This window comes from Hyla sarda, chromosome 5 (genome assembly GCF_029499605.1).
Source record: "Hyla sarda isolate aHylSar1 chromosome 5, aHylSar1.hap1, whole genome shotgun sequence".
NCBI lineage: Eukaryota > Metazoa > Chordata > Amphibia > Anura > Hylidae > Hyla > Hyla sarda.
Genome location: NC_079193.1, coordinates 79,922,671 through 79,950,408, shown reverse-complemented (window position 1 = coordinate 79,950,408; position 27,738 = coordinate 79,922,671). Strand labels below are relative to the sequence as shown.

The window sequence follows — 27,738 nt, the reverse complement described above, 5'->3', positions numbered from 1 at the left end:
CCCATTTAATGGCCTCAGAACAGTCATAAAAGCTCCATACTTTGAACATTGCAAAATGTAAACCATAAATTCTTAAGCAGTTCTTCACGGGAGCAGGAGACTGTTGTACTCTTCTGGTACTCCTGGAATGGCTGATGGTCTTCATCATTCATTCAGTGCTGCTGTGAGCCCTTAAAGGGGTACTCTGGTGGAAAACATTTTTTTTTAATCAACTGGTGCCAGACAGTTAAACAGATTTGTATATGACTTCTATTAAAAAATCTTTACCCTTCCAGTACTTTTTAGCAGCTGTATGCTACAGAGGAAATTCTTTTCTTTTTTAATTTCTTTTTTTCTTGTCCACAGTGCTCTCTGCTGACACCTCTGTCCATGTCAGGAACTGTCCAGAGCAGCATAGGTTTGCAATGGGGATTTACTCCTGCTCTGGACAGTCCAAGATATTAACTCTGCAGGGTGCCCAAACTTTTGCAGATGCCATTTTTTTGTTTTCTGTTATTTTGAAAGTGTAAAATCTAACGTTTGTTGACATATTATAAGAATGTCTAATTTGTAATTTGATGCCTTTTGGAGATTTTTCCATCTTTCCTTGGCTTCTTTATGCACATTAATACAAATTTTTACCTGGGGTGCCCAAACTTTTGATCCCCACTGTATAATGTCACTTTACGCAGCTTCTGAACTATAACAGTCCACAGTAGGCCTCTCAAACACCTTATAAGGTTTAACCACACACACACTGACTGCCATAAAACCCTGTCCTCACATAACCTCCTTCTAGCCTTCTCCTACGAGCAGCATAGAATACTCACAACTATATCATCATCAGTCTCTTCCTACGTCTACAAGGATGATGGAGCCTCCCTCTGTAAGCTGGCAGCCAGGAAAATTACCATCCCTGCTGTCCAGCGACTCTCCCAATATGCCTTGATGGCACTTCTTCATAGCGCAAGTCCACCAGCTTACAACTCAGTACACAAGGTGCTAAGGTAGTGCATGAGGCACACTTAAAGAGTACCTCTCATGATCTTGTTAAATTTTATAATCCTCCAAGTTCACTGCCTCATCATGATAAACCACCCACTGCATTTATTTCTATTATTTGTTAGTTTTATACCTTGACATTGCTCTGCATTTTCTGCTCAGTCTCAGTCAGATTCACAGACTGGGAAGGGGCGTTACCCAGCAGGCGTGACATCATCTGACGCCATACAGGAGAGAACTTCCTCCTCCACTCTGCTACAGACAGCCCAGAGCAGTTCAGTGTGTGAGATGAGCTATGATTGGCCAAGGCTGCACACACACCCTCAGCATTTCCTACTTTTGGACTCCAAAGTCTGCTAAAGAAAATGTGCTCTGGACAAGTAGGGAGACACCTAGTGGCAGCTTTTTTTTAACCACAAATAAAACATAAAAAACTAAAAAAAAAATTTAAACAAAGTACATTAGAAAGATTTTTTATTTACCATAAGGAATGCAATAGCAAAAATTAATTTTAATGAGAGTGCCCATTTAACACAGCATATGCACAACATTATATAAAGTACATATCTCTTAAAGGAGACATACTATTAATCTTTCACAAAGGAATACCATTTACCTTCCTTACATGCAGAGTTATGAGCCCTATAGAAAAACCATTCTTATTTGTTTATTTATTTAATTATGTATTTAGTTGTTTATTTAATTTGGGAGGATTTACTTTAAAGCTTTGTCAATTGTAACTTTAGTTGAATGTGTTCCTTTTCACAACACACTGCTATTAGAATTATTCAGTTTATTATGTAAAAAATATGTGTCTTTATGGCACAGAATGATATATAAATGAAGACAGTCTAGGAAATCATGGCTGGTGCATAGTAGTTGTGCTCACTATTCAGAACTCTTGGCTTTGTACAATCTGCTGCTGACAGCCATAGAGTAGCCGTGAGAAACATGATTTTGGAAAACTAAGAAGATGAAGCCAAAATATTTCTACCCTGCTTCCAAGCTTAATCATGTTTCATTAAACTAGTGCACAGGAATGAAAGTTGGAGGGACATTTATAGGAAATGCATGTCTGGAAATGTCTGGACATTGATATTTGTATAATCGGTATGCAGATGAGAAAATAATCAAGACCAATTACAGTAGATTGAATTGCAATGTAAATAAGCAATAATAAAATGTTATTTATTCCTACTTGTAAATGCAAGAAAAACAGCTAAGACTGAAAGGGGTACTCTGCCCCTAGACATCTTATCCTCTATCCAAATGCGGGACCCCCGTGATCTTGACTGCGGCCTGATGGCTGGCGATGCACGACGGAGGCTCGTGACGTCATGGTTACACCCTCCTCGTGATGTCACGCCCCTTTAATGCAAGTCTATGGGACGGGGCGTCATGAGCAGGGCATGGTTGTGACGTCACGAGCCTCCGGTGCTGCGTCCCGACGCTCTAATTGAATGCCGGTTGCAGCAGGGATATCGTGGAGGTCCCCAGTGGCTGGACCCCCGAGTTGTCTAGGGATGGCGTACCCCTTTACTCTGTACGCTACAGAGGAAGTTGTATCGTTTTCTCTAGTCTATTCTAATTATAGAATAGGTACACTTTAAATTACATAAAGCAACTAAATGATAGTCTTACATTGGGAGCCATCAATCTTATTAAGTGAATTACTTTGGCCTCTTTTGCTAAAATCTGTACCAATCACCACGCCTGAGAATTGGTCATACGACCTCAATTACACAAAATAAGATTGCCCTAACGTTACCCGCATGATTTTACCAGATGTAACAGAACAACGGAGGACCTCTTTTATGCTTAAAGGGGTACTCCAGTGGGAAAAAAAAACTATTTTTAAATCAACTCGTGCCAGAAAGTTAAACAGATTTGTAAATTAGTTAATATATAGTAACAAGGATTGTCAGCTCACCCGATCCTCCGCATGGCAAGAAAACCTCTAGTTCAGGAAGAAAAGGGCAGGATCCAGCGGTGTAATAAACTTCACCTTTATTCGTAATCCGGATAAAACTTCGACTCAAAATACAAACGATAAAGCCTCCTGGATAAGCAACATGACGCATTACAGGTCAAGTGACCTTTCATCAAATGCATCTGATGAAAGGTCACATGACCTGAAACGCGTCATGTTGCTTATCCAGGAGGTTTTAAATGGATTACGAAAAAGGCGAAGTTTATTACATGGCTGGCTCCTGCCCTTTTCTTCCAGATTTGTAAATTACTTCTATAAAAAAGTCTTACTGACACCTCTGTCCATGTCAGCAACTGTCCAGAGCAGGATTGGTTTGCTATGGGGATTTGCTCCTGCTCTGGACAGTTCCTGACATGGACAGAGGTGTCAACAGAGAGCACTGTGGTCAGACTGAAATGAAATTTAAAAAGAAGAGAACTTCCTGTTGAAAATACAGCAGCTGGTAAGTCCTGAAAGGATAAAAATTATTTAATAGTAATTAAATTAATAGTAAGTCTGTTTTACTTTCTGGCACCAGTTGATTATAAAAATAAAAATAAATTTCCACCTGAGTACCCCTTTAATAACTCCTATGTTATCTCTCTTGTCTATAGGTCTATTAAACTCTAGCGTTATTTTTTTCAGTATGGTCTTACGTGTTATTTACACTTCAGTATTTGATCAGTAAAGTGAGTTAAAGCTTTTTTTTATGTTATTAATTGTAAATAAAAAATTCCCTTTGAGGACTGCTCACCTTCAACAAATAACCTGCAACAGTAGCAATACCCATAAGATACCACATGGTCCATAGAATCTCAGTGACTCAGCAATTGTTTTTTTATTTATTAATTTTTTTGTAAGTTTCATACAGTCAACACAGTCTCTTAGAGATAGTTTCCCACCACACTGAAGGTTTCACACAACTCAGCATTACACAGGACATTTTTTCATCCAGCTCATTAACTGCTTCATTGCTACACAGGCCTCGCATGCGCTAGAACTCCGGAGGATCTCTTTTATGCTTAATATCTCCTATGTAATCTCTCTTGTCTATATACATCTATCAAACTCTAGTTTCCTTTTTTTCAGTATGGTCTTAGGCGTTATTTACACTTCAGCATCTGATCAGTATCTCTCACCCTTTTTAAGCCACATAAACACACATAATATATGATGGAAAACATTTACGCTTCAACTTTTTCTAGTTTTTTTTCCCCCCTGATAAGAGACAGATACTGAAACGTTCTTTTTTCTAATTTTTGATTGTAATTTTATTTTATTTAAAGCGCAACTGTCAGGAAATTGTCCCCCATAAACTATTCCCGGATAGACACAGCTGTTCACAATGACAATTTAGGCATAGCTTTTGCTGCACTTTAGTAGCATTAATCAGGCTAAAAAAATGCTTTATTCAGTAGTCACATTATTTTTACATGTGGGCGGCGAATTTGCAGAGCTCCCTCCGCACACACACAACTCACCTGTACTCCTGTCTTCAGCGAGGCGCAGCGATAACTAGAGGCAGAAAGCTTATTTACCCGCTGCCTCTAGCATTACGCCAAAAAATCTAAGAACGGGATGCGCTCCGTGGTGTATTACCCTCGGTGTGTGGTAATGCTCAATGTGGATTGCGCTTACCGCAAACGGTTGTACTCCAATCCAAGTACAACCATGGGGTAACGTGTGAAAGAACACAGGGTCTCTGCAGCCCCTCCTCTGTAGGTAAACAGCATCAGACAGCGGACATACATCCGGGAACAGAGCAGGATGGAAAGGCGCTGACACTAGATAAGTTGCTAAATAGATTTATTTTCCCACAATGCAATGCATTTCACGGACTGGGCCACTTCCTCAGGAAGCGGCCGAGTCTGTGAAACGCGCTGCATTGTGGGAAAATAAATCTATTTAGCAATTTACCTAGTCTCAGTGCCTGTCCATCCCGCTCTGTTCCCGGAGGTATGTCCGCTGTCTAGAATTACTGGCACACTGGGGCCATCGTGAGGCAGCGCTCGCACTAAAAACTCACCGCCTGCACGTAAGAATAATCAGGTGCACATGCGATGGGACCTGTGTGTCAATCACACAGCGGGGATAGGCGTAGTGGCCGCGGGGCATAGCCATGCCTATCCGACTGTTGCTGACTACTGAGTAAAGCATTTTGTTGCCTGATTAATGCTAATAAAAAGCAGCAAAATCTATGCCTACTACCAGTCTTATTATCATGGTAAGTCCGATGTATCACTATTGTTATATTAATAAATTGTTTTAATTTAATCTAACTCACTGGATCTACATTATTCTATATATATATATATATATATATATATATATATATATATATATTTCACATTTGCTGCACTACAGCTGTATAGCTTTTCATGTTTTATCTATATACTCATGTTTTATCTATATCTTTGTGCCAGCCGTGTGCTGCTGTATTCTCCTGTTGCTGTATATTTAGCCCAGCAGCCTGCACCTGTAAGCCAGGTCCATATAATAGTTTGGAATCACTAGTGCTGGCCAACTTATTCTTTGGTTGTATTACACATATGGGGGAGTGGCTACCTCCATGTTGGCTCTTGCACCCCACCCACCTCTATCAGGTGTATATAAGGATGTTTCAGATCCTGCAATGCCTGCTGAGCTGTTCACACAGAGGCATAGTCATAGTGTAGGGTCCGTCCCAAAATGAGGTCACCTTACCGTGGTGGGACGGTCCAAGCTATTTGGCCGCCAAATTTGCAAGCTAAGTTAACTGTTTCATAATTTCATAATTTCACATTAGTTGCACTACAGCTGTACAGCTTTTCATGTTTTATCTATATACTCATGTTTTATCTATATCTTTGTGCCAGCAGTGTGCTGCTGTATTCTTCTGTTGCTGTATATATATATATATATATATATATATATATATACACAATATATATATATATATATATATATATATATATATATAGATAATAAAGATGTATGAGTGGCACTGTGCAGGATTTAATCCCAGGATCCAGGCGGGTGCTCAGTCCTGTGTAAGACCAGACCAACACGTCCCAAGTAATGTTTTTCCAGGCTCCTTCTGGACCTCTTCTACTATGTATTCATTTGTGTAATTTTTATTCAACATCCCATGAAAGGATTTTCCTCCTCTATAATTTTAAATTACAATATAGTGATATTCTTATGTATGTATTGTGCCTGTGCGCAGAGATATGTACAGCTACCTGTAGCAGTAGTATGTGCAATAAGGCTTTTCCAAGAGCCAACCCTGGGGAACCTTCTCTGGTCCCAGGCTTTCTCCATAACAATGCCAGCACTGGCTATTATGGCAACAGGGAGGATGATCACAGCCACAAGGGCCCCCAATTGTACAGTGGTGCTATAAGGATTGATTGGGCCATGAAAAGGTAGACTACAAGGAGTCTTCTTCAATGCTGACAGTTGCAGAAGGAATTTGCGCAGCTATGTAGTATTGCGTATATACATTAAATTACACATTTATTAAAATTTTAGTACAGTGTGTACATGGATATTACCAGGGAAGAACTTGTTAGGATACGACTCTACGATTGTAAACATGTGTTTCCTGGGTTGGGGGTCAACTCAGCTTTCGGATGACTTACGCTGAATCCTGTGTTTACACTTGTTTACTCCTAGTACTCCTTCCACATAACATACATTTAATCACATATTTTATGTGGTTTGAGATGTGATTGTCTGCCCGTTGTTGTGATGGGTGGTAATCTCTGTATAGTTTTGTGGAATATGTTGCTGCTGTAAAAGCATTAATAAATAAATAGTTAAACAGAAAGAAAACTTCAGTAAAAAATACTACAATGTACCTGAATGTTCAATAAACACTAATTGTAAAAACTGATAACAACAATAGACTCTAGTCTTTATAAGGCTGCATTCACACCTCGTTTTTTACATACAGGTGCCGTAGTATACTACGGTTTTAGGTCCGGTCAGGAAAGCGCATTCGGGTCAAAACTGAGCCGAACGGAGTCACCGTTTGACTCCGGTCGGCTCCTTAAAGTAAATGGAGTCACGGGCTGATCTGGCTGGGGTACAAGAGCGCTCGGTTTCCCCCTCCCCAGCCGGATCCGGCACCCGCATGTAAAAAAACAAGGTGTGAATGCAGCCTAATATAAAATTATTTTCTTAAGCTACAAACATGAAATAGGTTTTACATACCAGATACAAGGAATATGCTTTCAATAGCTTTGTCTGGCAGGTTTTAACCAGTTATCTAAAATAGCAAGAAGAGGTAACACATGTTAAAGAACATTGCAGGGTGTTTTATTTCCGTTGCCTTCAATGAAGTGATGGTATAAATTGACATTCTTAAAATTCCATCAGGAAAATGCCAAATCATGTATTTCTTTTCTGCAGAGAAATGAAAGGAGAACAGTCGCTTCACTTAGACTTCAGCCTCGGGCATGTTTTCCCTGCAATACTGTCCTAGACCATTGTATGGTCAAAGCATCCATGGCTGTTGTCTTCAGACTATAGCAGATGTGTTCCGCACCTCAGGGCAACCTTTCAAAGTGAGAGTGTATTTATGTGAAAGTGACTGATCTGAAAACTCCACTATTCTCCAGTCAATAATGATCAAAAGTGAAAGTAATGTAGAAGCTCTTGGCGAAGATACGTCCAAATGACATTCCATTTTTTATGTTTTCTCTCTGTAATAATATATGTGTAAAAGGAGCATTTGACAGAAATGGTAGATGACAATACAATTTGTTCCTCTGGCAATTCTACGCAAGATTCTGTGCCCTAGTGACCCAAATTTTCTTGTTTGCATACATAGTTGAGCTGAAGAAAAACTTTATGACCCTGAGCTGTTTAATTATATTTATCATTTATGGCTGAAATAGTTTATATATCTATTGTTGCAGATGACATGTTTTGTAATGTAGACATTGTTAGTACATAAAAATGTATCATACATACCATATTCAATCTATTATACTGCGTTGATCATTGAAATGGTCCAATAAAGTCATAGACGTATCCATGAGTATGATTATTTTTGTTAAAAATTAAGACTCTCCGCCCACCAAGCCTTCTCTTGGGTAATAACCTACAAATAGCAGCCACATATATCCTACATTTCCAATACAATGATTAGTCATATCCAAAATTATTCATCAAAAGGTTGGTTGTTTTGTGCTTGTTGTCAAACTTTCATCTTATTTCCATAGACACTTATAGGTGTTCTACAAACTAGATGTAAACCTTTGTTTATGGCTTCCATTCCTAGAAGAGCCATAACAGTAATGACACATTTATTTATTACATAGATCATAATGAATCCTGACAGATCCCATTAACTTATCAGGCTCCTGTCAGTGCTCTGACATGGTTGCCCTCAAGAGTTCATTGATGCTCATAAAGATGACTTAATAAAAGGTCATCACCCATTTGGAAAACTGAAGACAACAATAACCAATAATGTATAACCATTAAAGGTTATCGAGTGACCTGCGTAGCTAAAAATACAGTGGGGCAAAATAGTTTAGTCAGCCACAAATTGTGCAAGTTCTCCCACTTCAAAAGATGAGAGGCCTGTAATTTTCATCATAGGTATACCTCAACTATGGGAGACATAATGAGTCTGATTTTTATAAGAATTTATTTGCAATTGTGGAAAATAAGTATTTGGTCAATAACAAAAGTTAATCTCAATACTTTGTTATATACCCTTTGTTGGCAATGACAGAGGTCAAACATTTTCTGTAAGTCTTCACAAGGTCTTCACACACTGTTGCTGGTATTTTGGCCCATTCCTCCATGCAGATCTCCTCTAGGGCAGTGATGATTTTGGGCTGTCGCTGGGCAACACAGACTTTCAACTCCCTCCACAGGTTTGCTATAGGGTTGAGATCTGGAGACTGGCTAGGCCACTCCAAGACCTTCATATGCTTCTTACAAAGCCACTCCTTTTTTGCCCGGGCGGTGTGTTTGGGATCATTGTTATACTGAAAGACCCAGCCACGTTTCATCTTCAATGCCGATGCTGATGGAAGGATGTTTTCACTCAAAATCTCATGATACATGGCCGCATTTCTTCTTTCCTTTACACCAATGAGTCGTCCTGGTCCGTTAGCAGAAAAACAGCCCCAAAGCATGATGTTTCCACCCCCATGCTTAACAGTAGGTATGGTGTTCTTTGGATGCAACTCAGCATTCTTTCTCCTCCAAACACGAAGAGATGAGTTTTCACCAAAAAAGTTCTACTTCGTTTTTATCTGACTATATAACATTCTCCCAATACTCTTCTGGATCATCCAAATGCTCTCTAGCAAACTTCAGACGGGCCCGGACATGTACTGGCTTAAGCAGGGGGACATGTCTGGCACTGCGTGATTTGAGTCCCTGACGGCGTAATGTGTTACTGATGCTAGCCTTTGTTACTTTGGTCCCAGCTCTCTGCAGGTCATTCACTAGGCCCCCCTGCATGGTTCTGGGAGTTTTGCTCACTGTTCTTGTGATCATTTTGACACCATCTTGCGTGGAGCCCCAGATTGAGAGAGCTTATCAGTGGTCTTGTATGTCCATTTTCTAATAATTGCTCCCACGGTTGACTTCTTCACACCAAGCTTCTTGCCTATTGCAGATTCAGTCTTCCCAGCCTGTTGCAGGTCTACAATTTTGTTTCTGGTGTCTTTCGACAGCTCTTTGGTCTTGGTCTCTTTGGTCTTGGACATAGTTGAGTTTGGAGTTTGATTGTTGTTGTGGACAGGTGTCTTTTATACTGATAACAAGTTCAATCAGGTGCCATTAATACAGGTAACGAGTGCAGGACAGAGGAGACTCTTAAAGAAGAAGTTACAGGTCTGTGAGAGCCAGAAATCTTGCTTGTTTGTAGGTGACCAAATATTTATTTTCCACCATAATTTGCAAATAAATTAATTAAAAATCAGACAATGTGATTTTATGGATTTTTTTTCTCATTATGTCTCTCATAGTTGAGGTATACCTATGATGAAAATTACAGGCCTCTCATCTTTTTAAGTGGGAGAACTTGCACAATTGGTGGCTGACTAAATACTTTTTTGCCCCACGGTACATGGTTGGATGGCTTCTTTGCAAACATAATGTACATCAACACTATTTACTGCTGTAGGCAGAGTTCCTTACTTCTGTTTTTCTCTCCTTTTCATCTGCTTCTATCTTGATCATTGTAATATAGCTGTTAAAATAAACAGATAACTACTATAAAATCTGCTAGACCTTGGAAGTTATATGTATTTTGCAACATTTCATAGCATCAGAATTAACACAATGATACCATAGCCTGATGGGCTATTACAAATTTCTAAAATAATCTTTCTCTTTGTATTTGAAATATTATGAATGGAAACTCTTAAGGAAAAGTCACTATTGATTCCAGATGAAGGAGGTTGAATCAATTGTAGCTGGGAAAATATTATCCTACACCAGAAACAGCTCTGTCTTACTTCTGGACTGATCAGGGAGACCATGGGGGAAATTTTCTAAGCTACACAAGTGGCGTATATATAAAAAAGTTGCACATTTTATCATAAACTGGGTTTTTTTTTGTGCAAAAAAAAAAGTGTGACTTTTCATTATAAATGCCTCTCATGCCAAGGAGTCAGGAAGGGCTCAGGAAGTGGGGAGTGACTTCACATGGAGAGGGCATTCGACTTTTGGTCTCAATGGGTCTTTATATTCTATATTGTTTTTGCTGCTACACTATGCCTTGAAATGTTTGAGAAAGGGTTTCTGTAGTTTCCAGAAGGAAGTTTCCAGAATCTCTTCAGGAGGAAGTTATTTATTGTATTGCAGGAGACTAATGAGACAGTAAGTTGCTGGAGAGTGTCTGTCTATGGGGACAGACTGGAGAAGCTTGTAAGGAGATGTAGGACAAGGACCTCACATCCCTTATTCAGGTTGCATACTGGCGACTAATATGTGGACTTGAAGCCACCCACAGCTGGGAATTACAGTGACTAAAGTTAGTGCACCCCACATGTGGAAATTACTCAGTAGAGAATGATAAGAGAGGAGTTTCTAGCCAAACATATATCCACCTGCATTTGAGGAAACTGACTACTGAAAGAAAAGGAAAAATATCTGTATTTTGGAAATCTTGCTCCAGAAAAGCCTTATTGCAACTTTGGAGCAATTGGATGTTCTGTTGCAATTTACTTCACTTCATTGGCTCCATTTATTTGTACCTTACATTAAGGAAAACCCACCCTACATTTGCCATGTCATAAGTCCCAACACCACACACAATGCACTCACTAGAGATGAGCGAATTTTTGAAAAATTTGATTCGTCCGATTCGCCAAATTTACCGAAAAAATGTGGTTCAGTCTGAATTTATTTGCGGCGAATCGCTATTTAAAATGGCTATTTCTGGCCTACAGAGAGGCTCAATAGAGGTGTAGAACACTTTGCTTTGTCCTAACACACATAGGGAGTGTGCTGTGTTAGTGAAATAATACTGTTATTCAGTATGACATGCAAATTACAGGCATCGCTATTAGAATCACTGCCGCAGAACGTCTGAATGTGGCAGATTTTTTATGTTATTTTAATTTAATTTAATTAGAATTTTATTAATTAATATATTTTTTAATTACCCATTGGGTGAGCATCGAGCTGGCCGTCGGCCGCGAGGCAATCTACCACCTGTTCCAGCCCCGGCCTCTCAGCGCACTCCCATACTCTGAGTGTCCACTTGAAAAGGGAGGGACTGCAGTACCAGCAACTGGCTGCAGTGAAAAAGCTCGTACTTGTATCTTAAAATCAGGCTGGCGGTCCTCCTCAAAAGACCAAATCTAACAAGGAGTCACATGTCGTCGCATGGCAGCACAATGACAGAGCCTAGAGGTGGCAGCAGCATGAGGAGACCCTAGTCTGGCAGAATGGTAAAAAAAAGCCTGGAATTGGCAGCAGCAAGAGGAGACCATATAGTGGCTGAATGACACAGCCTGGAGTTGGCGGTGTGAGGTGGTTTTTTGCGCCCCCGTAGATCCATGCGTCCGCAAGGAGAAGGAGGAGGTTCACGCCCCCTCCCTCATCTCCTCTCCCTGAGCTCGGCTGCTCGGCTGGACGCAGATCTCTACAGCACGCCCCCTCCCTGAGGACATAGATCTCCACGGCAGGTCCCCTCCCTCATCTCCCCGAGCTGAAGACGTAGAGCAGTGCTCCCATTGAGCTCTATGTGTAAAGGAGGACATACAGCAGGAGCTAAAGGGGGATATACTGCACGGGCTAAAGGGGGACATTTAGCCCGTGCAGTATGTCCCCCTTTAGCTCCTGCAGTATGTCCCCTTTACACATAGAGCTCATTGGGAGCACTGCTCTATGTCTTCAGCTCGGGGAGATGTGGGAGGGGACCTGCCGGGGAGATTTACGTCCTCAGCTCGGGGAGATGAGGGAGGGGACCTGCCATGGAGATTTACGTCCTCAGGGAGGGGAGATGAGGGAGGGGACCTGCTGTGGAGATCTATGTCCTCAGGGAGGGGGCGTGCCGTAGAGATCTGCGTCCAGCCGAGCAGCCAAGCTCAGGGAGGGGAGCTGAGGGAGGGGGCGTGAACCTCCTCCTTCCCCTTGCTCTGCCCTCCCCCAGTTCTAGCTTCGGAAATGTTCGGATAGCTGGGGGAGGAGCGGACGCATGGATCTACGGGGGCGCAAAAAACCACCTCACAGCGGCAGCATGAGGAGACCATAGGGTCTCACAAACCCTACGATTAAAAGATGAATTTTCTAATTTTAATTGAAGATTTATGGTAGCTTGTGCCCGGTGACAAAGGTGGGTGAAAAAAGGTCTGATAAGGAGGAATGTTTTTAACTGGGGAGCAGCGCCTTAAATCTGTTTGGCACTATCCATATTTGTGAAGTGTTGGTGTGACACCATGGTCAATCTACTCTGATGCATCAGGCATTGGTGGGTGGAAATCCTGACTGATCCACGTCTGATTCATCTTCACAAAGGTCAGTCTCTCCACATTTTTCGTTGACAGATGAGTTTTTCTTGGGTGACTATGGGACATGGTGGAGGATGAGGAGGCAGAGTCGTACACTGTCGCAGGACCAATGGCCTTAGAGTGTGGAACCAGAAGTGGCGTGACCTTTCCAAGTTGCTGTTGTGGCTGTGCAAGAACCACATTCACCCATTGGGCAGTAAAGGACATGTATTGTCCGTGACCATAGTTACAGCTCCACATGTCGGCGTTGCAGTGCACTTTGGTACAGTGGGGTGGTGGGTGTTAATACCAGTACCTGGTGAGGAAGGTGGGTGAAAGAAGGAGAACTTGGCATCAGATGTGTGGCATTAGGTGGGTGGCATAATCAGAATAGTAGCTGAGGCAGGTAGTCAGAAGAAAACAGTATTTTTTGTCAAAGTGTTGGTGTGCACAAGTAAGTATTGAGGATATGCATTACGTAAAGCTTAACTTTTAACATTATTCTTAGCATAAAATATATGGACCCAAATTTTTTTTTTAATCTAACAAAAGGAAAGGTGTGCAAAAAACACAATGTGTCACCTACACCACCAAGTACTGATGCGATGCAAAGACCTCTAAAAGGTAGAAGGGAACAACGTATGGTCCATTGTAACAGGTGGGGGTAAAAACTTCCCCTGTAAGGCCCTACTCTCGCACTATTAATTCCCTTATTGGCAAGTGGCATTCGTCCTAAAAAGGGCGGCCCCACACAAGAACCTCTCCCTATTTCCACCTAAAAACACTACAATTTTCCAGGGTTTTTTTTAAGTTGGAAATAGGGATAGGTTCTTGTGTGAGGCTGCCCTTTAGGATGAGTAACATTAGCCAAGTAGGGAATTAATAGTGCGAGAGTAGGGCCTTACAGGGGAAGTTTTTACCCCCACCTGTTACAATGGACCATACGTTGTTCCATTCCACCTTTTAGAGGTCTTTGCATCGCATCAATACTTGGGGGTGTATGTTGCACATGGTGTTTTTTGCACACCTTTCCTTTCATTAGATTTCAAAAATTTTTGGGTCCATATATTTTATCCTAAGAAAAGTTAAGTTTTAACTAATTAACTAATTCTTACTTGTGGTCTAATGCAGAGGAATTTCTGTAACTGGGGACCAACACCTTAATTGTGTTTTGCAGTATCCATGGCAGCACAATGAGAGAGCCTGGAGGTGGTAGCATCAGCATAAGGAGACCATAGAGCAGCACAATGAGAGAGCCTGGAGATAGCAGCATCAGCATGAGGAGACCATATAGCGGCACAATGACAGAGCCTGGAGGTGGTAGCATCAGCATGAGGAGACCATAGAGCAGCACAATGAGAGAGCCTGAAGGTGGCAGCATTAGCTTGAGGTGACTATAGAGCAGCACAATGAGAGAGCCTGGAAGTGGCAGCATCAGCATGAGGAGACCATATGGCGGCACAATGACAGAGCCTGGAGGTGACAGCAGCAGCATGAGGGCCATGCCAATCAAAGGGTTGAGTCTGAGGAACCCACCGACTGTTGACTGGGGGTGTCGGATGTCACTTGGGATGAAATGGATGAACGAGTGAATCAATCAACCATGGCTGCTGGGTTGCTGGTCGAGACACGACTGCTAGCTGACACCGGGAGCTCAGACCTCTTGCTGCGACTCCTGCTGCCACACACCCCTACTCTGCTGCGACCTCTGCCTGTGACTGATGAATTTAGGCCTCTGCTGCAACCGCTGCCTGTGCCTGATGAATTTAGGCCTCTGCTGCAGCCTCTGCCTGTGCCTGATGAATTTTGGCCTCAGCCACTCCTCTGTGTACATCCTGGCACTTCTCTGCCTGACATACTTAGTGTGTATATGAGTACAATAAGCTTCACTACGCTTAAAACAGTATCTGTCTAGAACAGCAGCAGGTGTGTACTTTTGGCTGGCCTTTTACAGTAACTAGGCCCTTAAGACTTTATCAGGAACATGTAGGTATGTGGTATGCACTTATGAGGGCAGAAAAATGTGCTATAGTACGCTTAAAAAACACATTGGAGTAAAACACCAGCCGGTGATTACTTTTGCCTGGCCTTTCACAGTATCTAGGCCCTTGACATATTAACAGGTACAAAATAGTACACTACTTAGTTGTAGGTATGTGGTATGCACTTATGAGGGCAGACAAATACGCTACACTACGCTTAAAATAGTATTGGAGTAAAACACCAGCCGGTGATTACTTTTTCCAGGCTTTTCACTATATCTAGGCCCTTGACAGATTAACAGGTACAAAATAGTACACTACTTAGATGAACGTATGTGGTATGCACTTATTGGGGCAGGAAAATGCACTACCGTACTCCTTAAAAAACATATTTTTGCACAACACCAACAGCACACAACAGTGTTGGAGCACACAAAAGCTGTGTACTAAACCCAAAATTGCACTCTGTCAAAGACAATTAGGAATGGACTGCTGGGTATTATACTGTCTACAGACTAGTATAACTAACAGACCATTTGTTGGAGAACAAAGACACAGAGTTGAGCTGAAAAATTATTCTTCCATCCTCTGCTAAGGTTTATGAAGTTGAGGCAGCTTGTTGAAATGTAACACACAGCTCCCTGCCCCTCTCTGTAATACAATGCTGTAGAAAGTGACTGGGAGGTTAATGGCTGCAGTAAAAATTATTTTCAGTGAAAAAATGCACTGCTCTCTGTCCACCAGAACGTTGATATGACTAGGAGGTGAAATGTTTCTGGAAAAAAGCTTTTCTGTGTAGCACACAGGGCTGTCTGTCCCTATCTATCTCTCTGCAGTGAAAGGATGAAGTGACTAGCCGGAATATGGCTGCCGATTATATAGGGCTGTGACATCACAGAGGGTGACTGGCTGCTGGTAGGCTGCAGCCTGGATGTGATTCAGGGTCATCCCGCCAACCCTTGTTCTTCCCTTCCCAGGATTCCTTGCCCCATGTCCTCACATGTGTTTCCGCCATTTTAGATGCCCTGGAGCCTGGACCACAGTAAATGGAGTTTAATGAAGTGATTTGCGCTATAGAATTGCGGTGATATTCGCATTAGTTGCAAATCAAATTTTTCATGAAATTCGTAACGAATTCGGATTCGTCATATTCAATTCGCTCCTCTCTAGCACTCACAAAATCCAACTGCACTACAACAGTCACAGGATTTATGGGCAAATTTCAACTTATATTATACAGAGATAAGTTTATTGACAAGCGTAGAGTTTAACCCCTTAAGGACCCAGAGCGTATGAGTATGCCTTGGCTCCTTGGTCCTTAAGGACCCAGGGCGTACCTGTACGCTCGTGGAAATTCCGGTCCCCGCTATGCACCGGGCTGGGATCGGACCGGGATTTCTGCTGAAATCATTCAGCAGGCATCCCGTGCAAACCTCTGGGGATCCTGAGATCCCCCCATGTCAATTCAGACTGGCGATCTGCGGCGACTCCGGGTAATACGGGTCTCCGGTGACCTGATTACCCGGAAAATAAGGGGGATCGGGGGTGTCCAAGACACCCACGATCCCCCTGAAGGGATAGGAGTGAGGTGGCAGGGGTGCCACCCCTCCTATCCCTGCTATTGGTCGGACAGAAGCGACTGACAAATAGCAGATTGGGGGCGGGGGGGTTAAGTTCGATTCCCCGCTCTGCCCACTGACTGTTGTCCGTGCAGAGTGGGGGAACAGGTGTTGACCGGCGCTGGAGGTCACTTACCATGGGCGATCAGTGGCGGGCGAAGGCAGGCGGTGATGAGATGCGGCTCCCTGGTGCGCAATCCTACGGAAGCCTGTGAGTTGTTGCCTAGCAACCTCTGGAGGGCTACAGTTTGGAGACCACTCCACAGTGGTCTCTAAACTGTAGCCCTCCAGATGTTGCAAAACTACAACTTCCAGCATGCCCACACAGCTGTCTGGGCATGCTAGGAGTTGTAGTTTTGCAAAGTTTAGAAGGGTACAGTTTGGAGATCACTTTGCAGCTGTCTGGGCAGTTTGCTGTCTGGGCATGCTGGGATTTGTAGTTTTGCAACATCTGGAGGGCCACAGTGCAGTGGTCTCTAAACTGTGGCCTTTTAAATCTGCAAAACTACAACTCGCAGCATGCACGAACAGCAAATGGCTGTCTCGCCATGCTGGGAATTGTAGTTGTGTACCTCCAGCTGTTGCATAACTACATCTTTCAGCATGCCCTTCGATGATCAGTACATGCTGGGAATTGTAGTTTTGCAACAACTGGATGCACACTGGTTGGAAAATACTGAGTTAGGTAACAGAACCTAACTGAAGGTTTTCCAACCAGTGTGCCTCCAGCTGTTGCAAAAGTACAACTCCCAGCATGCACGATCTGTCAGTGCATGCTGGGAGATGTAGTTGTGCAACAGCTGGAGGTTTGTCCTCTCCCTTGTGAATGTACAGGGTACATTCACACGGGCAGTTTTAAAGTGAGTTTCCTGCATCAAGTTTGAGCTGCGGCAAATTTTCCGACGCAGCGCAAACTCCTAGCGGGAAACTCACCCTAAACCCCCGCTACTGCGAATGTACCCTAAAAACACTACATTACGCTAACACATAATAAAGGGTAATACACTACATATACACCCCCTTACGCTCTCCCCCCAATAAAAATGAAAAACGTATCATACGGCAGTGTTTTCAAAACAGAGCCTCCAGCCATTGCAAAACAACAACTCCCAGCAATTCCGGACAGCCACTGACTGTTCAGGCATGCTGCGAGTTTAGCAATAGCTAGAGGCACCCTGTTTGGGATTCACTGGCGTAGAATACCCCTGTGTCCACCCCTATGCAATCCCTCATTTAGTCCTCAAATGCGCTTGGCACTCTCTCACTTCGAAGCCCTGTTGTATTTCAAGGGTCACATATGGGGTAGCTCCGTACTTGGGAGCAATTGCATTACACATTTTGGGGGGCTTTTTCTTCTTTTACCCCTTATGAAAAGGAAAAGTTGGGGTCTACAGCAGCCTGTTATTGTAAAAAAAAAAAAAAAATTCTACACTAAGATGCTGGTGTTGCCCCATACTTTTTATTTTCACAAGAGGTAAAAGGAAAAAAAGACCCCCAAAATTTGTAACACAATTTCTCCTGAGTATGGAAATATCCCATATGTGGGCGTAAAATTCTCTGCGGACGCACAACAAGGCTCAGGAGTGAGAGCGCACTATGTACAGTGTGCTAAAGCCAAATGTGACTCCTCTTCTGAGCATTGTAGTGTGCCCGCAGAGCACTTGATGTCCACACATGGGGTATTTCCATACTCAGAAGAGATGGGGTTACAAATTTTGGGGGACTTTTTCTCCTATTACCTGTTAAAATGCAAGATTTTAGGAAAAAATTGAATTTTTGTGAAAAAAAAAATCATTTACACATCCAACTTTAACGAAAAGTCATCAAACACCTGTGGGGTATGAAGGCTCACTGGACCTTGTTACATTCCTTGACGGGTGTAGTTTCCAAAATAGTATGCCATGTGTTGTGTTTTTTATTTTTATATTATTTTTTTGCTGTTCTAGCACCATAGGGGCTTCCTAAATGTGTCAGCACCCCAAAAACCATTTCAGAAAAATCCCTTGTCGCTCCTTTCCTTCTGAGACCTTTAGTGCACCCACAGAGCACTTGACATACACATATGAGATATTTCCTTGGCCTCGACTAAGAGCCATTTACGGCTCGAAATGCGTCAGTGTTTCATGTGTGTTCTTTTAATTTCCATGGATATCCTTTGGTTTTAACTATATGAATTAAAAGTGAAGTTTTAATCCATTTTTCCACCATCATCGTTTGGAGCAGCTGGAGGCCCCTGCTTTTTTGCCCTCTTTGATGTTCTTCCCCAGTAAACAGCCCGCCGCTTGCCTGCCCTGCTCTCCATATCTGATGTGAATTTCCAGTTTTCTACCCTGTTATTGGTGAGCTGAGTCTTATTCCCTTTTTCTACTTTATGAGATATTTCCTTACTCGAGAGAAATTGGGTTACACATTTTATGGTGATTTCTCTCCTCATACCCCAAATTCAAAAACTGGGTCTACAAGAACATGCGAGTGTAAAAAATTAAGATTTTTAATTTTCTGCTTCCCTTTGCTGCTATTCCTGTGAAACACCTACTGAATGTCATTTTGAATACTTTGAGGGGTGCAGTTTTTATAATGGGTCATTTATGTGGTATTTCTAATATGAAGGCCCCTCAGATCCAATTCAAAACTGAACTGGTCCCTGAAAAACTCCGATTTTGAAAATTTTGTGAAAAATTGGAAAATTGCTGCTGAACTTTGAAGCCCTCTGATGTCTTCCAAAAGTAAAAACGTGTGAACTTTATGATGCAAACATAAAGTAGACATATTGTATATGCGAATCAATATATAATTTATTTGGTATGTCTAATTTCCTTACAAGCAGAGAGCTTCAAAGTAAAAAAATTTTTAAATTTTTTCATAACATTTTTGAATTTTTCACCAAGAAATGATGCAAGTATCGACAATATTTTACCACTAATATAAAGTAGAATATGTCACGAAAAAACTATCTCGGAATGAAAAGTAAAAGCATCCCAGACTTATTAATGCTTAAAGTGACAGTGGTCAGATGTGTAAAAATATGCCCGGGTCCTTAAGGTGAAAATGGTCTGGGTCCTTAAGGGGTTAAAAGGGATCAGATAAATGCAAAACTCACCTTGGGGACTTCCACATAACATATTCCTTTGTGCTCAATGTCTACCATTGGTGGAGAATCAGAAGACCCTTATATACCGTATTTATCGGGGTATACCACGCACCGGCCTATAACACGCACCCTCATTTTACCAAGGATATTTGGGTAAAAAAAGTTTTTCACCCAAATATCCATGGTAAAATGAGGGTGCGTGTGTGCGCGTATATACCCCGATACACCCCAGGAAAGGCAGGGGGAGAGAGGCCGTCGCTGCCGACTTCTCACTCCCTGCCTTTCCTGGGGTCTAGAGCCCTGCTGCCGGCCCTTCTCTTCCCCTGGCTATAGGCGCCGCTGCCCGTTGTGTCCCCCTGACTATCGGTGCCGGCGCCCCATTGCCGTTGCCAATAGCCAGGGGGAGAGAAGCGGCGCCGACAGCCAGGGGGAGAGAAGGGGCATGCGCCGCGCCATGCAGCACATAGCAACGACGCAGGGGACGCACACCGGAGGCCTGAAGCAGCGCGGAACCGACCCCGGCAACAGGTAATTATGCAACCGGGGATGGGGGGAGGCAACGGGGCAGCGGCGCCGGCAATGGGTGCCGCTGCCCCTTCTCTCCCCCTGGCTATCGGCGCCGGCAATGGGGCGCCGGCACCGATAGTCAGGGGGACAGAACGGGCAGCGGCGCCGATAGCCAGGGGGAGAGAAGGGCCGGCAGCAGGGCTCTAGACCCCAGGAAAGGCAGGGGGAGAGAAGCGGGCAGCGACGGCCTCTCTCCCCCTGCCTTTCCAGGGGGTGTATCGGCGTATAACACGCACATAGACTTTAGGCTAAAAAATTTTGCCTAAAAAGTGTGTGTTATATGCCGATAAATACGGTACATTAAACCTTCAAACTGAGTTGTCTAATAGGAATGGGCACAATTGCTTAAAAGGAAATGGAAACTGTATCATTTAATGACTTATAGCCCTAAAGGTATATTGTGAAATGGTAACCTAGAATGACCTACAATAACCTTTGTTAAGAATCAGAATTATTCTAAAGTCTTTGTGAGAGAACCAGAGTTGGAATATTTATAAGTCTCTTCTGTCCCTGAGCCATTCAATTAAATTTAATTGCCAAATAAGTTTTGATGCAAAAGATAAGATAACAAGACTTAGCTAATAGTCTTCCAGAAAACAATATCTGTTAAATGTGCATTAGACTCACAAAATTGTAATAATGTGGATCTGCTTTGGTGCTGGTACGGTTCCTACAAAAGAATCCAGAAATGATACCGCATCATATCATCCCCGTTGGTTAGCTTATGAATGGTGCAAATTTCATCATGCAACAGGACAATAATCCTAGTCATCAAGATTTGCAAACACTTGGTGATTAACCAAGAGTACAAATTGTGATGAATATGACTGCAAAATTGTCAGGTCTTAATCCTATTTAGCTCTTGAGAGAACCAATTCTTCACCTTAGGGTAAAACGATCAAAAAAGCCAGTCACACCTCTAACAAGTTTTGGGTTGAATTTTCCCCTAAACATCCTCAAATGCCATGGCCCATAACTATCAGGGGTCCAGAAGTTGTCATCACACCTGGGACCAAGGGCCTAAGGGGGACCAACAGCCACATAGGGGAATATTACTTTTTTTTTATAACTGTGCTGTAACATATCTATTGACTATCCCTGTACTTGTGTTCGCTATCTCTTTTTACCATGTTATTGTCCCCGTTCTATTTACCGTTTTCACTGCATAAGTACTGTGACATTGTGGGGAATATTATTTTATGTGTACTTCAGTGCTGTAATATAACTGTGGTTCTAAGCTGTGTTTATAATTCCATGTAACCTCACTGAATGCATTAATCTGATCCTGTATGATTGCTATGTTTAACACATAGATATATACCGTATTTTCCGCCATATAAGATGCTCCGGCACATAAGACGCAGCCAATTTTAAAGGGTGAAAATCTAGAAAAAAAAGATTCTGCACCAAATACAATGGAAAGTATAGGACAGTGATCTTCAACCTGCGGACCTCCAGATGTTGCAAAACTACAACTCCCAGCATGCCCGGAGAGCCGTTGGCTGTCCGGGCATGCCAGAAGTTGTAGTTTTGCAACACCTGGAGGTCGGCAGGTTGAAGACCACTGGTATAGGAGGTAATACTCACTACGGACCCGCCGCTACAGACCCGTCACCGCTCGTCACCTTTGCCCTGGATGTCGCCCTCTATCGCTGTCGCTGTGTCCCCGTCGCTCCGGAACATCTCTGCTGCCCGGTATCCTAACTCTCCATAGCCGCCATCACGTCGCTACGAGACGCGCCGCAACGACGTGATGACGATGAATGAGAGCGCCGACCATGCAGGGGATCCCGGCACGGAGCAGACACCGAGGAGGCAGGTAAGGTCCCTTCCGGTGTCCTGTAAGCTGTTCGGGATGCTGCAATTTTACCGTGGCGGTCCCGAACAGCCCGACTGAGCGGTAGGGTTAGGGTCACTTTCGCTTCAGATGAGGCGGTCAGCTTTGATCGCCGCGTCTGAAGGGTTAATACAGGGCATCACCGCGATCGGTGATGTCCTGTATTAGCCGCGGGTCCCGGCCGTTGATGGCCGCAGGGACCGCGGCAGTATTTGCCGTATAAGACGCACCAACTTTTCCCCCCCCAGCACGTCTTATACGGCGAAAAATACGGTAGTTCATAAGGTTTAAGAAAGACGAGAGTCCATCAAATCCAACATATAACCCTACTGTGTTGATCCAGAGAAAGCATAAAACCCTTGAGACAGATGCCAATTTTACCATATCAGGGGGAAAATCCTTCCCAACTACAAATATAGTAAAACAGAAAAAATTGCTGGGTCAATGTCCTATGTCTATAAAACTAGTATCCATAACTTGTGATATCATATTTTTTTTTCAAGAAAAGCATCTAGGCCTCTCTTGAACTTGTTTATTGAGTCAGACATCACAACATCATGTGGCAGAGAGTTCCCTAGTCTCACTGCTCTTACAGTAAAGAATCTCTGTCTGTGCTGATACTGAACCATCTTTCCTCTAGACGTAGTGGATGTCCCCTTCTTACGGTTACCGACCTAGGTAAAAAAGATCACTAAAAAGATCTCTGTACTGTCCATTTATATATTTGTACATTGTGATAAAATCAATTTTATGGACCATCCTTTTATGTGGTACAGTAAGAAATGCCATAGAAAAGTCCAGATACACAACATCTTCAACCTGGTCCAATATATATGCTGATGCTGTGTTATTAAGTTATTTTCATTAAGATACTTCAGAATAGATTTTACCCATAACAGATGTTAATCTTACAGGCCTATAGTTTCCGTGATCACTTTTTAACCCTTTTTGAATTGTGGCACTATATTTGCTACGCGCCAGTAATGTGGAATAATCTGTCCTCATAGAATCTTTAGATATAGGGAATAAGGGTCTGTCCAGCAGGGTACTTTATTCCTGCACAACTCTTTGATGGATGCCATCCTAGCCCAGTGAGTTGTGTATTTTAATTAGTGTTGCTCGCGAATATTCGCAATGCGAATTTTATTCGCGAATATCGCATATTCGCGAATTCGCGAATATTCGCGAATATAGCACTATATATTCGTAATTACGAATATTCGTTTTATTTTTATTTATTTTTTTTCACAGTACATATCACAGTGATCATCCCTCTCTGCTTCCAGCTTGTGTGGTGTAATGAAAGCTCTAATACTACTGTGTGAGACTGGCGTGCGAATTTTCGCATATGCGAAAATTTGCATATACTAATTTTCGCATATGTGAATTTTCGCTTGCACTAATTTAGTATATGCTAATTTACGCATATGTTAATTTTCGCATACGCAAATTTCCGCATATGCGAAAATAAAACGTGAATATTGCGAATATGTGAATATATGACGAATATTCGAATATGGCCTATGCCGCTCAACACTAATTTTAATGTTTTTAAGGTGGCACTACAATTCTTGTTTTGTCAAGCAGGTGAGAAATGCCTGAGAATTTACATTATTTCTAATCATGTCATCAGACATTGGATTTTCCTGTGTAAGTACAGTAGAGAAGAAGTCATTTAGTAGATTGGCCTTTTCCTCATCCTCCTCCACCATGACACCCAGATTATTTCTTAGAGGGCCTACACTTTCAGAGTTCTTTTTAGGTTATTTTTACTATCTGCGTCAATCCTTCTACTTGTTGCAATTTTTGCTTTTATTTGTCTGAATCTATGTCACTGAGGTCCTCTCTTAGTTGTTGAAAATTTTTCTTCCTGAAGTGTAGAGTTTTTGTAGCCCCCTCTACTGAATGTTTAAAGGAAATCTGTCATCAGAATCACCCGCACTAAACATGTTACACAGGCTTGTAGTGCGGGTGATCCTGATTAAAACGCTTCTTACCTGGTTAAAAATGGTTCAGCGGTTCTTCAGATATCTTTATTTTTAGTTTTCTGTTATTCCCTGGCTTGGGAGGTGTTATCATCTCGGACTCGGCTACACGTCATTCTAGCTGGGCGGAGCGGCCGCCCGGCTCATGGATATTCATGAACTTATCCTCGTAGTCTAACTCCTTTTTCTAGGTCTGGTGGGGAGGGCCGCGCATGCGCCGTGTTCCGTACACCCGGAAGCGGCGTTCTCCCCCCGGCTTCACTCGAGCTGCGGCCCAATACAAGTAAGAAGACGGGCTGCATGAGTGAAAAGCCGGGGGGAGAACGCCGCTTCCGGATGTACGGAACGCGGCGCATGCGCGGCCCTCCCCACAGGACCTAGAAAAAGGAGTTAGATTACGAGGATAAGTTCATGAATATTCATGAGCTGGGCGGCCGCTGCGCCCAGCTAGAATGACGTGTGGTCGAGTCCCAGATGATAACACCTCCCACTGAGTCCTAAGCCAGGGAATAACAGAAAACTAAAAATAAAGATATCTGAAGAACCGCTGAACCATTTTTAACCAGGTAAGAAGCGTTTTAATCAGGATCACCCGCACTACAAGCATGTGTAACAGGTTTAGTGCGGGTGATTCTGATGACAGATTTCCTTTAAAAAGGGATAAAAGAAAACATATTATGTTGTGGTCACTATTACACCTCTACTTTGGATATTATGCCTGGCATATTGCTACTATTAGGTCTAGAAAAGGGCTACCTCTTGTTGGGTCCTGCACTAGTTGTGAAAGGTAGTTGTCCTTTGTCCTTTGTTCTTTCCTTTGCAGGACCAACAGGTTTTTAGCTTCGCAGTTTATATCAGGGTAGTTGAAGTTTCCATAATAATAACTTACCCTGCTTGCTGCCACATCTATTTGTCTTATAAATAGGGTTTCTGCTGCTTCCATTATACTTGACAATGTGGTGAGGGTGCGATGGAAGGGCAGATGTTATTAACCCCTTGTGTTCGTAATGCCAGGGTGTGGTTATCCTCTACGCCACCCAAGGTATGGCCGCTGGTTCCTGGACCAGGCGCAGGACAAATAATCATTCCGATGCAAGGTTACGGAACAATGGCAGCTTTACTGAGGCAGACAGATTGTATAGTCTTTACAGCTCAGTTAGGCCCAAGAAGATGACCAGTGACTTAGGAGACTTGCGGGCTCACTGGGACTTGTAGTGGACTTGGGCACAATTAGGCAGACCCATGCTGACTTTAGCAGACTTGTTAGACTTGACTATGACCGGGGTACATGGTTGATGGTAGCGTGGCTGCGCGGTTAGGCTTTGGTCTCCCTCAGTACACCAGACACTCTCAGGTCTTGACTGTACTGCTCCTCAGCTAAGACTAAACTGCCACTAAACTAGCTCCTCCCAAGTATTTAAGGGAGCAATTTGGAGGGGCCCTATAGGTCACCCACAAGTCACCTGGTCACTGACACCTTCCCTGGTTACATGACTTGATAACATCATTTAAAGGCACATTAACATCAGAAAGGCAATTTAATAAATAACATAAGGCACTGTTAACCATTTAGCGTTTGTGAAATGGAGGTGGACTCAGGGGGCTATGATATAGAGTCTGCCACACAGGACAGAAAAGGGTACAGGAGGTCAACTCCTGTACTGGGCTACAACAGGAACTAACAACCAACCCCTATCAGTAATTTATTATTCAATCTCCCTCTCCTTGTTTACACCCATAGAGACTTCACATAATCCTTTTCATCACATATGTCTTCACACAAAATGGTTTAACGGCAACCTGTAATGAGCATCACCCGCACCAATCCTTCTGGTACAGGGTAATAGTACGATGTTTACCATTTTTTCCTACATGGCTCCATTCCTGAGTTATGTCAAAAATTCAATTATGCAATTTTTTTGCTCCCTCAGGGGGGTGGAAGAGAGTGTGAAGGAGTGAAACCCTGGGTCAGGCACAAGGTATTTATATCCTCTTATACTACTAATACGTGAACATATTCAGCCCTGCTATATCTCCATTTATGGCTACTTTAATTATGCTGAGCTTATCTTTTTGCACTAACATCACCAAGCTGCTGACCTGTTGCACCAGCCTCTGGGTTTACCCCATGCCCGTCCTTTTGTGTTGTGCTGTGTCTCCTGTGGATTACCTGAACTACTGACCTCCCATACTAGTTTCTGCACTCTGCCTCTGTTGTCTCTGGTTCAGTGTCCCCCTACCAACTGCCAGCTACCCACATCTGGATTCTTATTTCTTACTCACTGGTCCACTGGGCCAACTGCTACCCACACTGGGACCACTCTCAAGAAACAACCTTGTACCATCTGGCAGCTGAGACCAGCTTTTACATCTTAGAGTGGAATAAAAGGTTCTTAGACTTCTGAGATTGGCCCTAAGGCAAACTGGTTAGGTAGCACAGTGTGTCCACACTGTGTTTTACTAGTGTGAATTGAAACTACAAAGGTCAGTTCCCTTTTACCACTTTACCACTTCAAGAATTATGGCCGACATTTATCATTGTCTTTAGGCTGTTTTTGTGTCTAGAAAAGGCGCACAAAAAGGCCCAAGCAGGGTTTATTTGCACCTTTTTTGCACCTTTTGGTTTACACATTTCTGCTGATTTTGAGTTGCAATCCACTGATTTTGGCAATACACGAGATATGGAAGGGTTTTATGAACTCCGCCGTTTTGTGAAAAGGAGCAAAAAAGGCGTAAAGCCACTGAAAAGTCTCTAAAACTACACCAGCCCAACTAAGGTTAGCTTTATGGTGTATGTGAAGAGTAAAATTTCAGAAAATGTGACCTGCACAAAATTTATAAAATGCTCTGTGACCATTTAATAAATGTGGTGTTCCTACACATTACCAGCACACAAAAAAGGTGTAGAAAAATGCTTCACTTACACCTGCAATGATAAATGCTTCACTTACACCTACAATGATAAATGCTTCACTTACACCTACAATGATAAATGCCCCCTATATATATACTATGCTCTATGCTTTTCCTTTTGTAGTTCACTGTGGATAATGGAGTGCATGGACATAGTATTATTTCTTGTTTGTATTAATCCCACAAACTGGACATATTGGGCCTCATTTACTAATGTTGCCGGTGTGTATTATGGTTTGTTTGTTTTTTTCCCTCCTAGTACTCCGTAATTATTTACTAATGTGGCGCAGATTTTGGTCCATGTGTTTTTCTGGTGCATGACATCACCACTAAAGCCAACGGCAGAAAACTTTGTTCAGTCTGGAAGTTTCTCTGCCAGTTCTCAACTTATTTATTTATATTAAAAATGTTAAATTATCATTATTCCATCTTGCTTGAGGGTGGCACAGATAATCCCAACCATTTTGGACTTTTGGACTATTTTCTGACCAGCTTTTACCTGGTGAAATTGTTGACGCTCAAACCGACAATTTTTTGTTGGTTAGTTTAGTAAATACGTCGGGATGTTTAAAAATTACATAGCCATGCCCCTTTTTCAGGTTTTGAGAGGCTCTAAGCGGTCTAGGCAGCATAGTGTGGTGCACACTGCCGCAATCTGTCGCACGGTGTCTGCAACATGGCGCAGACATGTTGCGACACAATTTGGTCGCCAAAAACTACCAAAACATGCGGAAACTGTTAGTAAATGAGGCCCATTGTTTTTTTCTTGGAAAGTCCCTGTGTGTGACTTAAATGTCCCATTTGTAATTATTTAAATGTTAGCAAGTGTGACTAACCAGCCATGATT

The 27,738-nt window shown here is 42.7% G+C and overlaps 1 long non-coding RNA gene across 1 annotated transcript; it reads right to left on the bottom strand.

Annotated features, from left to right (window-relative positions):
• LOC130273264 (uncharacterized) lies at positions 1–26,198 on the bottom strand. The gene is made up of 4 exons (XR_008843934.1): positions 26,079–26,198; positions 10,097–10,148; positions 7,145–7,199; positions 1–184 (listed from the first exon to the last, which is right to left on the bottom strand). It is a non-coding gene; the product is annotated as an uncharacterized LOC130273264 (long non-coding RNA).
• Positions 26,199–27,738: the final 1,540 nt, after the last annotated feature.